At 40.6% G+C, this 15,743-nt stretch overlaps 1 long non-coding RNA gene across 1 annotated transcript in view; it reads right to left on the bottom strand.

The window, feature by feature from the left end:
* The window catches only part of LOC103589978, a 49,954-nt gene that overhangs the window by 20,795 nt on the left and 13,416 nt on the right, over positions 1-15,743 (bottom strand). The gene's annotated exons all lie outside the window — the stretch shown is intronic.

Genomic DNA, 15,743 nt, shown 5'->3' with positions numbered 1-15,743 from the left:
TTATTTTTAAAAAAAAAAAAAAAAAAAAAAAGACAAAGTAGGGCTGCGGGAGGGTGTCAACCTGCAGGACCTGCTCAGACATGACCATCATCTGAGGGGCTTTGGTAGGGAACTGGCTGGATCCAGAAACAATGCTTAGAGGATTCTGGATCAAGCTATGACATGGAAAATGGAATCAGTAACCCCTTACACAGTGTTACCTTCTTTTGCTATATCAGCCCTCTGCCCCAGGGGCAGATAGAGACAGCACTATTAACTCCATGGAAAAAGGCTTGGAAAGCAGCTAAGTGGCCGTTTTAGCCCGCATCTTATTGAGCATTGACCACGTCTCAGGTACTTTAAATGTATTATCTTTAATCCTCCTAAAAACCTTCCAGAGGCTGGCCCGTGGCTCACTTGAGAGAGTGTGGTGCCGATAACACCAAGGCCACGGGTTCGGATCCCTATATAGGGATGGCCGGTTAGCTCACCTGGGAGAGTGTGATGCTGACAACACCAAATCAAGGGTTAAGATCCCCTTACTGGTCATCTTTTTAAAAAAAAAAAAAAAAAAAGAACCTTCCAGGTAGATTTTACAGAAAGAAAAACTGAAGTTTAGAAAGGTTAAGTTGCCCAAAAGCACACAGCAGGTAAGTGGGAGTGCAGAGACTAGGGGCCATGTGCATTAGGTAGGCTCTCCCACACTATACTACGCCCCTGACCATCTGCGAGTGCCTACTATATGCCAGGCACCAAAGGTCCCCTTGGGGTGTTATTAACGGTGAGGCGATGGACAAAAACAAACATGTAAATTAATTATGTCAGGTGGGAGTCAGTGGTAAGCAAAATTAGGATTAGGGGTCAGAGAATGCCAGGGGTGCTACTTTTGAGAGGTTGATCAGGGAAGGCCCTCTGGTAAGGTGGCATTTGAGCAGAGACCTGAGGGGCGTAAGGGAGCAAGGTTTGCACCTTCATGAGTGTTCCAGACGGAAACAACAACAAAAAGAAACTCCCCAAGGCAGGAGTGTTTCCAGACTCTTCAAGGAACAGCATTGGAGCCAGTGAGGCTGGGACAGAGGGAGCAAGAGGACAGTGGGAAATGAGGCCAGACAGGTAGCAGGCCAGTCCCATAGGGCCTTGCAGGCCGTGATAAAAAAATCTGGATTTTACTCTGAGAGGGGAGGCCATTGGAGGGCTTTAAGCCAATAAACGACATAGTCAAACTTATATTTTGAAAAAATTATTCTGGCTGTTAGTGCAGAACAGATTGTGGAGCTGAGGAAAGAGAGAGGTAGCAAAACCACTCAGGAGATTACTGGAGTCAGCCTCATGAGTGAGGAGGAGACTTACTTGGACTAGAGTGGGGAGATGGAGCTGGTAAAGTGGCCAATTCTCTCTGTATTTTGAAGGGAGAACTGACTGGCAGGATTTGCTGATGGGCTGACTGTGGGATTTAAAAAGAGCCAAGGACAGCTCCCAAGGTTTTGGCTTGAATGACTGGAAGGACAAAGTTCCCATTACTAACATGGGAAAGATTTGTGGGGAGGGAAAGGTGGGCTGGGGAATTAAGAGTCAGTTTTAGACATGTTGGATTTGAAGTGTCTGTGGCACATCCAAGTGGAGATGGGGTACAGGCAGTAGATATTAAGTCTGGAATTCTGGGAGGTCTAGATTTGAGATATAAATTTGGGAATCTTTTAGATGGTATTTAAATCCACGAGAGTAGAAAACATTACCTGAGTAAGTATAGATAGAGATGAGAAGTGGTCCAAGGACAGCCCTGGGCCCTCCTATGCTTAGAGGCCAGGGAGTAGGGGGCATGCAGCAAAGGAGACTGAGGAGTGGCCAGGAAGACTGGAGGAAATCAGGAAAGTGGAGGGTCTGGGAGGCCAGGGCAGAAGGTGTTTCAAGGTCTCAGATGCTCCTGAGAGGCTGTTAAAACAGACTGAGAATGGCCCACTGGATGTGGCAATGCGAAGGTCACTGGAGACCTTGATAAGAGCAGTTTTGTGGAGTGACGGGGACAGGAGCTTGCCTGGAGTGGCAACAGAAGTGGAAACAGGGAGTATGCCATTTCTCTTGGGGATTTTATACTGTACAGGGAGCAGAGAAATGGGGTGATAACTAGAATGGATGTGGGATCTAAGGAAGGTTTTTTTAATGTTTTGTCTTTTGTGTTAGAAAGAGTGATACTGCAGCATAATTACACAACGAAGAGAGTGATACAACAGGGAGGGAAACTGGTGCCATAGGAGACAGGGAGGTAACTGTATGAGTGAGGTCTTTGCGAAGGTGAGGAGGGCCAGGAACTAGCACACAAGAAAGAGGGAGGCCTTTGACAGGAGCGTCCACCGTGACAGGAAAGGAGGCAGAGCACGTGGGAGTAGGTGCAGGTAGGAGGATATATTTGCGGATGGGAGTATTTGAAAATAAGATGTTTATTGAGAGCTGGCACCGCTGGGAGGGAGCTGACATTTCCTAAGTGTCCCTGCTGTCTGCTGTGCTGAATGCTACACGTGCGTTATTTAGTTGGATCCTCAGAACAGGCTCATTAGGTAAGTACTGTCTATGTTCTACAGATAAGGAAGCCAAGGCTGAGAGAAAAAGCGCCTTGCTCAATCAGTAAACACTAGGCCCTGAATCCATAGCCAGATCTGTCTTGCCATTTGGTCACCCTGCACCTGCACTCCAGATGCTTAGGATGCTGTTAAAGAGATAAGGCCTACATACATGGAAAGTTAAAAACCATGCAATACAAATGCTACCCCGAGGCAGCCTAGGCGTGTAAATAGACACTGAGGTGTCCAAGTTGTCAGGAAGGAGAGAATACCACGGGTTACAGGGACCTTCCTGCAGGGGCCTGGAGCATAGGGCCTGTCACTTCCCGCTGCACTGGTATTAATCCTGCCTTCTCTCATCTGCACCTAGCCCCTTGGACTCCCAGAGTCCCTGCTCTGAGGCCTTTCCACTGCAGACTGCATGCAGACACCCCACTGGGACTGGAGTTTGGCCCAAGATGGCTCCACTCTGAATATTCTAAGTAGTTTTGTATTTTATCCTAAAAATCTTCTGCCAATTTTGCATACTACTTCATGATATATCTGGGAGTAGTTGTTTTAATATAAAAATAGATGAAATTATTTATTATCAAGTAAAATGAACCCTTCAGGAAAACGTGCCATGTGTGGCCTATGGCTGGCTTCATATACCCAACACACCACCTTGGTCAATTTGAGCAGCAGTACAGAAGTACTAAGTAAGCATTTACCAGAAGGAAATGGGAGGTAACCAGCCCTTGAAGGGTAAAAGTCAGCAGGCAGCAAACAGCATGCTAGACCGAGGGAACAGGCTGAGCAAATGCAATGAAGAGGGGGTCAACGCGCGTGTCCAGGAGGAGGTGTGCAGAGGTGTGCAGAGGTGTGCAGTGTGCAGCCCTCCCTTTGTGAAAACCAGTGCAGTAAAAAGCTAGCATTTGAGCTCTTACTGTGTAGCCAGTACTGGTCTAAGTGCATTTTAACCTCACAGCAACCCGAGAAATGATTATAAAACTTCACATAAAATGATTTTAAAGAGCAAACTCAGACACAGAGAGGTTAAGTAGTTGCCCAGGGTCACACAGCATGTAACTGTTGGGGGTAGGGTTTGATCCCAGAGTCTGGCTCCAGAGTGTGTACTCTTATTCATGTACGATAATGCCAGTGAGGCAAGCTGGGGCCAAAAAAGGCTCCTGAGCCCAAGGCTAAGTAGTCTGGACTTTATCTATGGTGATGAGAGCACCTGAAAGTTTTTGAGCAGGAGAAAGGCAAGATAAAAAGTCTGGCCAGGTATGAGTGAGAGACTAGAGGGGAAGAAACTGCAGGCACCCTGGATTGGCAGATAGAATGGAAAGGACAAAGAACTGTAAGAGAAGTTGCAAAGGAAGCTGGCAAAACTTGGGAAGGGGAAGGGCCGGCCTATGGCTCACTTGGGACAGTGTGGTGCTGATAAAACCAAGGCCATGGGTTCGGATCCTATATAGGGAGGACCGGTTTGCTGACTGGGTGAGCGTGGTGCTGACAACACCAAGCCAAGGGTTAAGATCCCCTTACCAGTCATCTTTTTTAAACAAACAAACAAACAAACAAAAACTTGGGAAGGGAAGAATGGGGAGGAGGCACCAAATATGACTCAGGTCTTGAGCTTGGGTGGGTGAGGGAATGCTGATGCTGTGGGCAGAAAAATGGAAAATGGTGATGGGGGAGTGTCAGGAAGACAGGCTCAACTTTCACACTTGTTTAGTTTGAGATGATGACAGGACACCTCACGGGAAACCTCTGGTAGGCGATGGAAACACAGAGCTCAAGTCCAGCAGAGAGGTCAGGGAAGAGGGAGGTGTCCCGGGGACAGAGGGGAGTCATCTGCATAGAACTGACCCGTGAACCCATAAGCATGGATGAGTTCTCTGAGAGAGTAAAGAGAGACAGGGAGAGGGTGCAAAGAGAGGACCAGGCTGGCACTGAGGAAAATTCTCTCCAGAAGGTGGAAGAAGATCCAGCATACCAGAGGGGAGAGAGGCAGGAGATGCAAAGTAGAGCATTGTCACAGGTCAGTGAAGGACTTCACAAGTGGCAGTCAACAGTGAGATGCTGCAGAGATACCAAGGAAGACATCGTTAGGAAGAAGGTAAAGGAGATAGGAAGGCTTGCCCTAACTCCACTCCTGCCTTTTCCACTCCCTCTGTCCCAGTTTTGCAGTTCTCTCTGGGATCTCCAGCTGCCACAGTAACTACCAGTACCACACCCATCCACGAGGGCCACACTGATTCATTCTTTATTGACTCAGGTGTGGCAACAGTTATCCACCCTCACACTCACTATTAGCTTGAAGGTTTAAGGAGTTAATTTACCAAGAAACTAAAGTAAATAAGGGAAAGGAACAAGTCTCTGAATTGGTCTAGAAACAGAAGAAAGCTACAACAGTGCCAGCTTGAGGCAGATTTGGGTTAATGCCACCTCTAGGACTTATGGGATTCTCAAAATGATTCCTAGTTTTCTGTGCAGGTAGGTCACCAGTTCGTCCACCTGAGTCCTAAACTAGAAAACAGTAACTTTGTGCTAGTCATGGCAGATGCAAAAGCCTAGAACCCCAGTCCCTAGGCTCCAGGAACTTACTGTAGTAGGGGAGAGAGAAAAAAAGACAGGCAAGAAGATTTCAAACAGTGTTGCAAGAAAGGTGTGAACGGAACCTGTGGGAAGTCAGAGATTTCCTGAAGACAGCCTTTCAGCTGAGTATCTGAGGAAGAGTAGGCTTTCACATGGTGAGCAAGTGATGGTGGACCATGTGTTGGGTCCTGGGTTGTTCTTGAGTCTGACTTTGGTCCTTTGTCTCTTGAAGGAAAAGGCATTTCCTAGAAACTTCCATTGGGGTGTGAACTTCCTTATACTGATCTTGTGGGTACCTCCTTCGCCTCACCTAGAGGTGCTGATGGTTCCTACTCTTGCAAGCCCTACCTAAGAAGAGTTAAAGATTCCTTCTTTGCTCCTCATAGCAACCTGTTTATATTTTATTACAGCATGTCACATTGCTACAATACATTTCATTGTCTCTACTGCTACAGTGTGTGTTAATCCTTGTTGGTATATACCTAGCACAGGGTCAGTTACATAGTAAGCACTCGAACCCAACAGAACCTTCCCACTTCAATCACATCTACTTTTTGGCCCATTGGTCCTGTCCAGCCTGTGAGAATCATTTATGTGACAGTTGTGAAGGCCAGTCCTAAACTTCAGTGAACTCTGTTTCTTCTACCCAAGTCATTTCTCCATGGGGATTGCATGGCCAGAAGCCACTTTTCCCTAGGGCTTCTCAGCAAGGCAGGCATCAAAGCTGTCAACCTCAGAAGCTGGTCCCTTTTCATTTCCTGTTGCAAAGCCCATGGCTCTGCTGGGCTAGCCAGTGGAGTGCTCATCTGAGGCCCTCTGAGGTGCAGGGTGGAGACAGTCATCACATCTAGAGTGCAGTGGACCTTCTAGCCCATTTCTCTACAAGCTCTCAGGAGGATGGCTGGCCAGGATCCTACTGTTACAGTCATACAGTGCTGGAGTTTAAACTTGTACAACTCCAAGGATTCCAATTACCAAAATTAAAAATGTACATATTCCTTTCAGTCCATATCTAGGAATCTATCCTACAGACACACTCGTATGTGTAAAATAACATCAATAAGTTTATTTCTTATAACAATCTTTGTAACAGCAAAGACTATAAACAGCCTAAAGTCTACCAATAGGGACCGGTAAAGTTAGATATAGTATACAATAGATAGGATACTGTAAAAAAGTTTCAGGAGGCTCTTTACGTATTGGAATGGATTATAGGATAAGTTCCAAAATATACAGGTAAGTGGGAGGGGAAAAGGATTTACAGAACAGTGTGTATAATACAGTACAGACTGGATAAAAATATGTGTATTTGCTTATATTCTGCATACAATATCTCCAAAAGGACACCCAATAAATTGATATTATTTTGTCTTTGAGAGGAAGATAATTTGGTGGCTTGGAAATTAGGAATGAAGGGAAATTTTTCATTGAATAGTACTTTGAATTTTGAAATATGTAACAATATTACATACATATTACATATAATCAATCAGTAAGAAAAAATTCTTACCATGTCCACGTCAATGTATTTAACAAATACTAAAAATAATGGAAACAATTCCACCAGCATAAAAGGGCTATTTTTAGTGCTTCATGCTGTGCTCTTTTTACTACATTCCACTGCGAGAGAAGGGTCTTCTACTCATTTCAGTCCTGGAAGAGGGAAGGTCCGGGACATGCTGCCTGTAGAAGGCCCACCTCCTCTTTTACCAGATCTCTGCCAGGCACCTGACACTGCCCCACACTGAGACAAAGGGCAATTTGTCAAGACAGCAGGTATTTACAAGAGTCCAAACATGATGAGTTCAGTATAAATCCAACCAGTTCATTCATTTATTCCTTTAACAAGTGCCATATAGTGTACTCAGTAAGAGTAGTATGTGGAAAATACAGCTTGGGTCCCAATCCTTAAAGAGTTTTCAGCCCACCTTTAAATACATGAAAAGATGCTCAACTTCACTATAAATAAGATTGGCAAAAGCTAAAAAACTCAAACAGTGAAAGAGAAAAATGAAACAGCCTGTATGGAGGGGAATTTTGTACGACGTATTAATAAGATGACATAGCACAGCATTTACCCTTTGACTCAGCCAGCAATCCCACTTCTAGGAACTTATTCCAAAGATTCACTTCCACAAACATAAAAGAACATGTGTATAAGCTTATTCATCCTGGCGTAACTCATAATAGAATATCAGAAACAACCTAAGTTCCCGTCCAAAGGAGACCAATTAAATAAACCTACCCAATGGAATACTGTGTAGCTATTTAAAAAATGAAGATTTCCATTAGCGGATGTGGAGTGATTTCCAGGATATATTATTAAATATACAGTATGCTACCTTTGTGTAAGAAAGAAGGGGAAATAAGGTATATATTTGAAAAAAGAAATAAAGGAAGGGTAAACTAGAAATGAATAAAATGGCTACTGTTGGGAGCAGGAAAGGATGGGGCAGAAGAGATAAGATGGAAGTGAGGCTTCTCTAAGTATATTTTTAAAGACAGTTTCAGCTCTTGAATCATATAAATATTTTGTGTAGTTAAAAATATCATATCAAAAGAGATTTTTAAAATCCAAAATCAAATACAAACAATAACAAATGAACCTCACTATATATCCAGGTGATAGTATAACCACAAGAAAAAAGAATACAAGAATTCAAGTAAATTGTAAACACAGTTCATGGACTTCCTAAGAATAAAAGAACTACAAAAAAATCTTGAACTTTACCTAGTAGGTTTCTTGCTGATAATGGTATTGGTGTAGTAATTCTAAAACTTTCACTATTTTTGTGTTAAGAATAGAAAAACATGAATAAATAAAGTATACAGATGTTGGGAACCAGAGTTTGCACTGTGAAAAAAGGGAGATGAAATATGTAATGGGGGAAAGTGAGGAAGAATCCTCAAGTATTGGATTTTAATTGGAGATATCGGTATGCAGATTTTTAAAAAATCAACTTTCGGCCGGCCCGGTGGCGCACTGCTACAGTGCGCCGCTTGGGAAGTGCAGCGGCGCTCCCGCCGAGGGTTCGGATCCCACATACAGACTGGCCGCTCACTGGCTGAGCGAGGTGCGGGAGCAACACCGAGGGTTGCGATCCCGTTGCCGGTCCCGGTCCGGTACGGGCGCAACACTGAGGGTTGCGATCTGTAGCCGGTCACGAAAAAAGACAAAAAGGAAAAAAAAAATCAACTTTCAAGGTACAATTTATTTACAACAAAATTATAGATTTTAAATGTATAGTTTTGATAAATGTATACACTAGTATAACCACCAATCACATTAAGATCTAGAACATTTTTCTCAGCCCAGAAAGTTCCCTCACTCTCCTTTGCACCCAATCCCCCCTCCTCCACCCAAGGCAATTTGATTTCTATAATCAAAGATTTGTTTTGCCCATTACAGAACTCCACATAAATGCTACCATAGAGCATGTCTGGCTTATTTTCTTCAATATAATGTCTGTGAGACTGATTCATCCATGCTGTTGTGTATCAGCAGTTCATTCATTTTTGTTGCTGAGTAATATTCTCCTGTATAAATATACTAAAATGTATTTATCCATTTATCAGTTGATAGACATTTGGATTGTTTCTAGTTCTGGACTCTGATAAATCCTGCTGTTATGAACATTCATGTACAAATCTTTGTTTGGGCAGGTTTTTATTTCTCTTGGGTAAATGCCAAGGAATCGGATTGCTAGTGAGAATAAACTGCCGATCTGTTTTCCAAAGTGGTTCCACTGTTTTACATTCCCATCAGCATAGGATGACAGCTTTAGTAGCCTCATATCCTCACCAACACTTGACATTGTCAGTCTTTTAAATTTTAGTCACTCTCATTATGGTTTTAATTTGCTTTTACCTAACACTGACCATCCTTTCATGGGCTTACTTGCCATCCATATATTTTCTTTGGTGAAGTGTCTTTGCAAGTCTTTTGCCTTTTTTTTTTTTTTTTTTTTTTTTTTTTTTTTTTTTTTTTTTTTTTTGCAGCTGGCAGGTACAGGGATCAAACCTTGGACTTTGGTGTTACCAGCACCACACTCTAATCAATTGAGCTACCCAGCCAGCCCCAATTTTGCCCATTTTAAAATCATGTTGTTTGGCTTTTTTTTTTTTTTTTTTTTTAAGATGACCATTAAGGGGATCTTAACCCTTGACTTGGTGTTGTCAGCACCACGCTCTCCCAAGTGAGCCAACTAGCTATCCCTATATAGGGATCCAAACCCATGGCCTTTGTGTTATCAGCACCACATTCTCCCAAGTGAGCCACGGGCCGGCCCTTTGTTTGGCTTATTAATGAGTAATAAGAGTTCTTTATACATTCTGGAAACACGACTTTTGTCAAATACATGTTCTGTGAATATTTTCTCCTAGTCTGTAGCTTCCCTTTTCTTTCTTTCTTTTTTTTTTTTCTTTTTGGCAGCTAGCCAGTATGGAAATCCAAACCCTTGACCTTGGTGTTATAAGGCTCTTGGTTTTATAACACTGTGCTCTAACCAACTGAGTTAACTTATTTTCTGAACAGTATCATTTGAAGAACCAAAGTTTTAAATTTTGATGAAATCCAATATATCAATTTTTTTCTTCTATGACCTAAGAAATATTTATCTACCCCAAGGTAACAAATATTTTCTCTTATATTTTTTTCTAGATGTTTTATTGCTTTAGCTTTTACATTTAGGTCTGAGATCTATTTTGAGTTAATTTCCACTCTCATTTCTGATAATTAATAATTTATATATTCCCTTTTTCTTAATCTTGTTAAGGATTTATCAATTTTATTTTTTTATTTTTATTTTTATTTTCCTTTTTGTCTTTTTTCACGTCCGGCAACGGATCGCAACCCTCAGTGTCACGCCCGTACCGGACCGGGACCGGCAACAGGATCGCAACCCTCGGTGTTGCTCCCACACCTCGCTCAGCCAGTGAGCGGGAACCGGTCTGTATGTGGGATCCGAACCCTCGGCAGGAGCGCCACCACGCTCCCAAGCGGCGCACTGTAGCAGTGCGCCACCAGGCCGGCCCCTTTATTTTTTTCAAAAAACCAACTTTTGGCTTTTCTGTCTTTAATCTTTGTATATTTTCTTTTAAAAAATTTTTTTTTCTTTATGTATTTTCTATTTCATTAATAGAGTTAGAGTTCAAGGTTTGAAACTAGTTTTTTCTTTTTTTATTATGGATATCCAGTTACAGCACTATTTATTCAAAAACTTCTTTTAATCACTTAATTACCCTGGCAGATTCATCAAAAATCAATTGGCCAGGGTTGGGCCCCGTGGCTCACTCGGGAGAGTGCGGTGCTGGGAGCGCAGCAGCCGCAGGTTCGGATCCTATATAGAGATGGCCGGTGCGCGGTGCGGGCGACACCAAGCCAAGGGTTGCAATCCCCTTACCGGTCACACACACACAAAAAAATCAATTGGCCATATAAGTGTGAGACTATTGATAAACTCTCTTTTATGTCCCATTGATAAGCTTGTCCATCGTTAAGTCAACATCATCTTGATTAGTGTAGCTTCACAATAAAGCTTTAAATCAGAAAGAGTCCTTCAACTTTGTCTGTTTGGAAATTGGGTTTTTTTTTAATCTTTTAGATCCTTTGTATCTCCTATAAATTTTGGAACCTGCTTGCTAATTTCAACAACTGCTTGTATTTTTATGAGAATTACATTTATTGATCTATAGATCAATTTGGGGATAAATGACATCTTAACAACACTGATTCCTCCAAACCATGAACACAGCATACTTCTGCATGCATACAGTCTTCTTTATCTTCTTTAATTTTCTCAGCAATGTTTTCTAGTTTTAAGTGTAGAGGTCTTGCCTGTCTTTGGTTAAATTTATTCCTAAGAATTCTTTTATGATATCGTAAATGGATTTTTTTTAAAATTTCATTTTCCCATTGTTTGTTGCTAGGATATAGAAATACAATTGGTTTTTGTATACTGACCTTGTGTCCTACCACCTTGTTAAATCCACTTATTTATTCTAGTAATTTTTAGATGATTCCTTGTACTTTCTATATAAACAATAAAGAATTTTACTTCTTTCTTTCCAATCTGTGTCTTTTTTTTCTTTTTAGTGCCTCAAATACCTCCAGGACAATGTTAAATAGAAGTGCTATATGAGCACATATCTTTTCCTTTTCCTTACCTTAGAGGGAAAGCATTCAGTATATCATGATTTAGTATAATGTTAGCTGCTTTTCATAAGTGTCTCTTATCAGATTAAGAACATTCCCTTCTATTCCTAGTTTCCTGAGAGTTTTTGTTAGGAATGAGGGTGGAGTCTTATCAAATGGTCTCCCTTCACCTATGAGATCATTAAGTCGTTTTTCCCTTTTATTCTGTTGATGCCATATATCACACCAAATGATTTTGAGCAGTGAACCAACTTTGTATTACTTAGTCATTATCTTTTTTATCTATTGTTGGATTTTATTTGCTAATATTTTGTTGAGGATTTTGCATCTATATTTATAAAAGATATTGGTCCTTAAGTTTTTCTTGAAATGTTTATGTTTTAGGTTTTGCTCTCTAGGTTTGCCAGTATTATACGATGAGTTGTAAAGGGCACCCTCCTTTATTTTCCAAAGGAATTTGTATAAGATACGGGTTTTTGTTTGTTTTTTAAAATCATGTCATTTGAATCATATGGATTGGTATTTTTATTCCTTAGATGTTTGATAAAATTAACCAGTGACACCCTCTGGGTTTGGAGTTTTCTTTGTGGGAAAAGTCTTTAATTACAAATTCAGTTTCTTTAGTAGCTACAGGGATATTCAGATTTTTATATCTTCTAGGGCCACAGTTGGTAAATTGTTTTTTAAAATTTGCTCATTTCATCCAAGTCAAATATATTGCCATAAAGTTGTTCACAATTTTCATCATTTTAATACCTAACAATCCATGGTGATATCTACTTTTTCATCCCTGATAACTGGTCATTTCTCTCTCTCTCTTTTTTTTTTTTTTTTTTTCTTAATCAGTCTTGCTAGGGATTTATCAATTTTATTAATTTTTTCAAAGAATAAACTTTTGGCTTTGCTAATTTTCTCTATTCATTATGTATTTTCTATTTCATTAATTTCTGTTCTTCATTATTTCCTTCCTTTGGGTTTAACTTGCTCTATTTCTAGCTTATTTTATTCTATTTTTGAGATATAATCCACATAACATAAAATTCATCGTTTTAAAGTGTATAATTAAGTTAATTTTAGGATATTCACTATGTTGTGCAACCATTGCCACTATCTAATTCCAGAACATTTCCATCATCCCCAAAAGAAATGCTATTGGCAGTCAGTCCCAGTTCCCTCAGCAACCACTAATCTGCTCTCTCTCTCTATAGATTTGCCTATTCTGAACACTTTGTATAAATGGAATGATGCAGCGTGTGGCTTTTTGTATCTGGCATCTTTCACTCAGCACAGGGTTTTCAAGGTTCATCCACGTTGTACTGTAGCATACAACTACTTTATTTTTTTGATGGCTGAATAATATTCCATTGGATGGATATGTTACGTTTTGTTTATGCATTCATCTGTTGATGGACATTTGGATTGTTTCCACTTTTGGGCTATTATGACTAATACTGCTATAAACATTCATATACAGTTTTTGTATGAACATGTTTTTGATTCCCCCAGGTATATACTATGGAGTATAATTGCTGGGTCATATTCTGTTTAACTTTTTGAGAAGCTGCCAAACTTTTTCTAGCTTTGTAAGGTAAAAATATAGAATACTGATCTTAAAACTTTCTCTTTTTTTCTGATACAAGCATTTACAGTTACAAAGTTTCCTTTAAGCACTTCCTTAGCTGCACTACACAGATACCTGTCCTTTCATTATCTTTCAGATTGAAGTATTATCTCATTTCATTTGTGTTTTCTTCTTTGACTCAGTTATAAGAAATAAATATATTCTTTAGTTTCTAAATACTTGGCCATTTTCTATATATTATTTCTTTCTAGTTTAATTCCATCGTGATCAGAGAGCATATTCTATGAAATTTTCATCTTTTGAAATTTATTGAGACTTATTTTACGGCCCAGGATATAATCTAGGTTGGCTAATGTTCCAGAGGGTTTCTGAATCTCTGACTATGCATTTGTCTTTTTCTCCCTTTTGTTGTTAATTTTTGCTGCATTTTTTTTTGTAGCTCTGTTATTAGGACTATATATTTCTGTTCAACTGGGTTTTTTTGCTTCTGGCAGCTTGCTGGTATTGAACCCTGGACGCTGGTTTGTTTTTTTGTTTTTTTTTTTTTTTGGTGGCTGGCCACTACCTGGATCTGAGCCCTTGACCTTAGTATTATAACACAGAGCTCTAATCAACTGAGCTAACTGGCCAGCCCTCTGTTCAACTGACCCTTTTCTAAATGTCTATCTCTGCTAATTCTCCTTGTCTTAAAGTTTACTTTGCCTGATTTTTTTTTTTTTTTTTTTGACAGCTGGCTGGGATGGGGATCTGAACCCTTGACCTTGGTATTACCATCACCGCACTCTAACAGAGCTAACCAGCCAGCCCTATTTTGTCTGATATTTATAGCCATACTAGCTTTCTTGTGCTTCCTACTTGCATAGGATATCTTTTTTCATCCTTTTACTTTCTGTGTCTGTATATTAAAAGTATATCTCTTTTTGGGCCGGCCCATGGCTCACTCGGGAGAGTGCGGTGCTGATAACACCAAGGCCCCGGGTTCGGATCCCATACAGGGATGGCCAATTCACTCACTGGCTGAGCGTGGTGCTGACAACACCAAGTCAAGGGTTAAGATCCCCTCACCGGTCATCTTTTAAAAAAAAAAAAAAGTATTATCTCTTTTATATATTACATAGTTGGGTAGATTTTTTTTATCATGTCTGACAATCTCTTTTAATTGGAGTGTTAAATTGAAGTCTTTATATAGCCATGTGTTGCTAAATGGCAGTTACATTCTGAGAAATGCTTCGTTAGGCAATTTTGTCACTGTGCAAACATCATGGAGTACTTACACAAACCTACATGGTATATATAGCCTACTACACACCTAGGCTATATGCTCCAACCACTGTCATATATGTAGTGTCATCGACCAAAACGATGTATAATATAATCATTAGGCAGTGCATGACTGTATTGAATGAAATTATTAATATGGTTGGGTTTAAGTCTGCATTAGTTTGCTAGAGTGTACTACAGTCTGAATGTGTCCCCAAAATTCATGTGTTAGCAGCTTAATCCCTAATGTAACAGTCTTGGAAGGTGGGGCCTTTTGGGAGGTGTTCAGGCAAGCCCTTATGAATGAATTAACGCCACTATAAAAAGGGCTTGTGGGAGAGGGTTTGCTCTCCCTTGCCCTTCCACCTTCACTATGAGAGGATGCACTAAGAAGGCCCATGCCATGGGCTGGCCAGTTAGCTCAGTTGGTTACAGCACAGTCTTTAACACCAAGGTCAAGGGTTCAGATCTCTGTACAGGCCAGCTGCTAAGGAAAAAAAAGAAGACCCATACCAGATGCTAGTGCCTTGGTCTTGGGCCTCCTAGCCTCCAGAACTATGAGAGAGTACATTTCTATTCTTTACAAATTACCTAGTCTCAGGTATTCTGTCACAGTAGCACAAAACAGACCAAGACAGGCTGCCATAACAAAGAACCAAAAATTGGATGGCTTAAATAGCAACTTATTTTCTCATGGCTCTGGAGGCTAGAAGTATGAAATCAAGGTGTTGGCAGGGTTGATTCCTGTTGAGGGCCATGAGAAAGGATCTGTTCTAGGCCTCTCTCCTTGGCTTGTAGGTCATGTCGTCCTTCCTTTGTACATGTCTGTGTCCAAATTTTCTCTTCTTATGAGGACACCACACATACTGGATTAGGGTCCACCTTAACTTAATACTTCTGTAAAGACTCTTTCTCCAAACCCATTCCCATTCTGAGGTTCTGGGGGTTAGGACTTCAACAACCAAATTTTTGAGGGGGGACACAATTGAGCCCATAACAAAGTCTATCATGCTGATATTTGTTTTCTCTGTGTCCCACATGTTTTTTGTTCCTCTGTTCTTCTTTTCCTGCCTTCTTTTGAGGAACTGAATATAACTAATATGTTTACCTATAATCTGATATTCAACATATTATAAGATTATATGTTGAATGTATAATATATAAATATAATTATTATTATATTTTATTATTATATTTGCTTTTTAGCTATACTTTTTATTATTTTTAATGGTTGCTCTAAAAATTATAATATGTACCACAAATTTATCATATTCTTATTGCACTTGACATTTCACAGATATAAAAACGTTATAACCATATAATTCTACTGACTCCCCCACTGTTTGTGCTATTATCATATATTTTACTCCTCCATATGTCATGAACTATATCTTAAAATAACAGTACTTTTTGGCCGGCCCGGTGGCGCACTGCTATAGTGCGCCGCTTGGGAGTGTGGCGGCGCTCCCGCCGAGGGTTCGGATCCCACATACAGACCGGCCGCTCACTGGCTGGGCGGGGTGTGGGTGCAGCACTGAGGGTTGCGATCCCGTTGCCAGTCCCGGTCTGGTACGGGTGCGACACTGAGTGTTGCGATCCGTTGGTGCAGCCTAAAACAATGGCCTCC

Source organism: Galeopterus variegatus, unplaced genomic scaffold, assembly GCF_000696425.1.
Source record: "Galeopterus variegatus unplaced genomic scaffold, G_variegatus-3.0.2 Scaffold752, whole genome shotgun sequence".
NCBI classification, from domain to species: Eukaryota; Metazoa; Chordata; class Mammalia; order Dermoptera; family Cynocephalidae; genus Galeopterus; species Galeopterus variegatus.
Note: the sequence above shows the minus strand (reverse complement) of the source record. Positions and strands in the feature narration are given on the sequence as shown.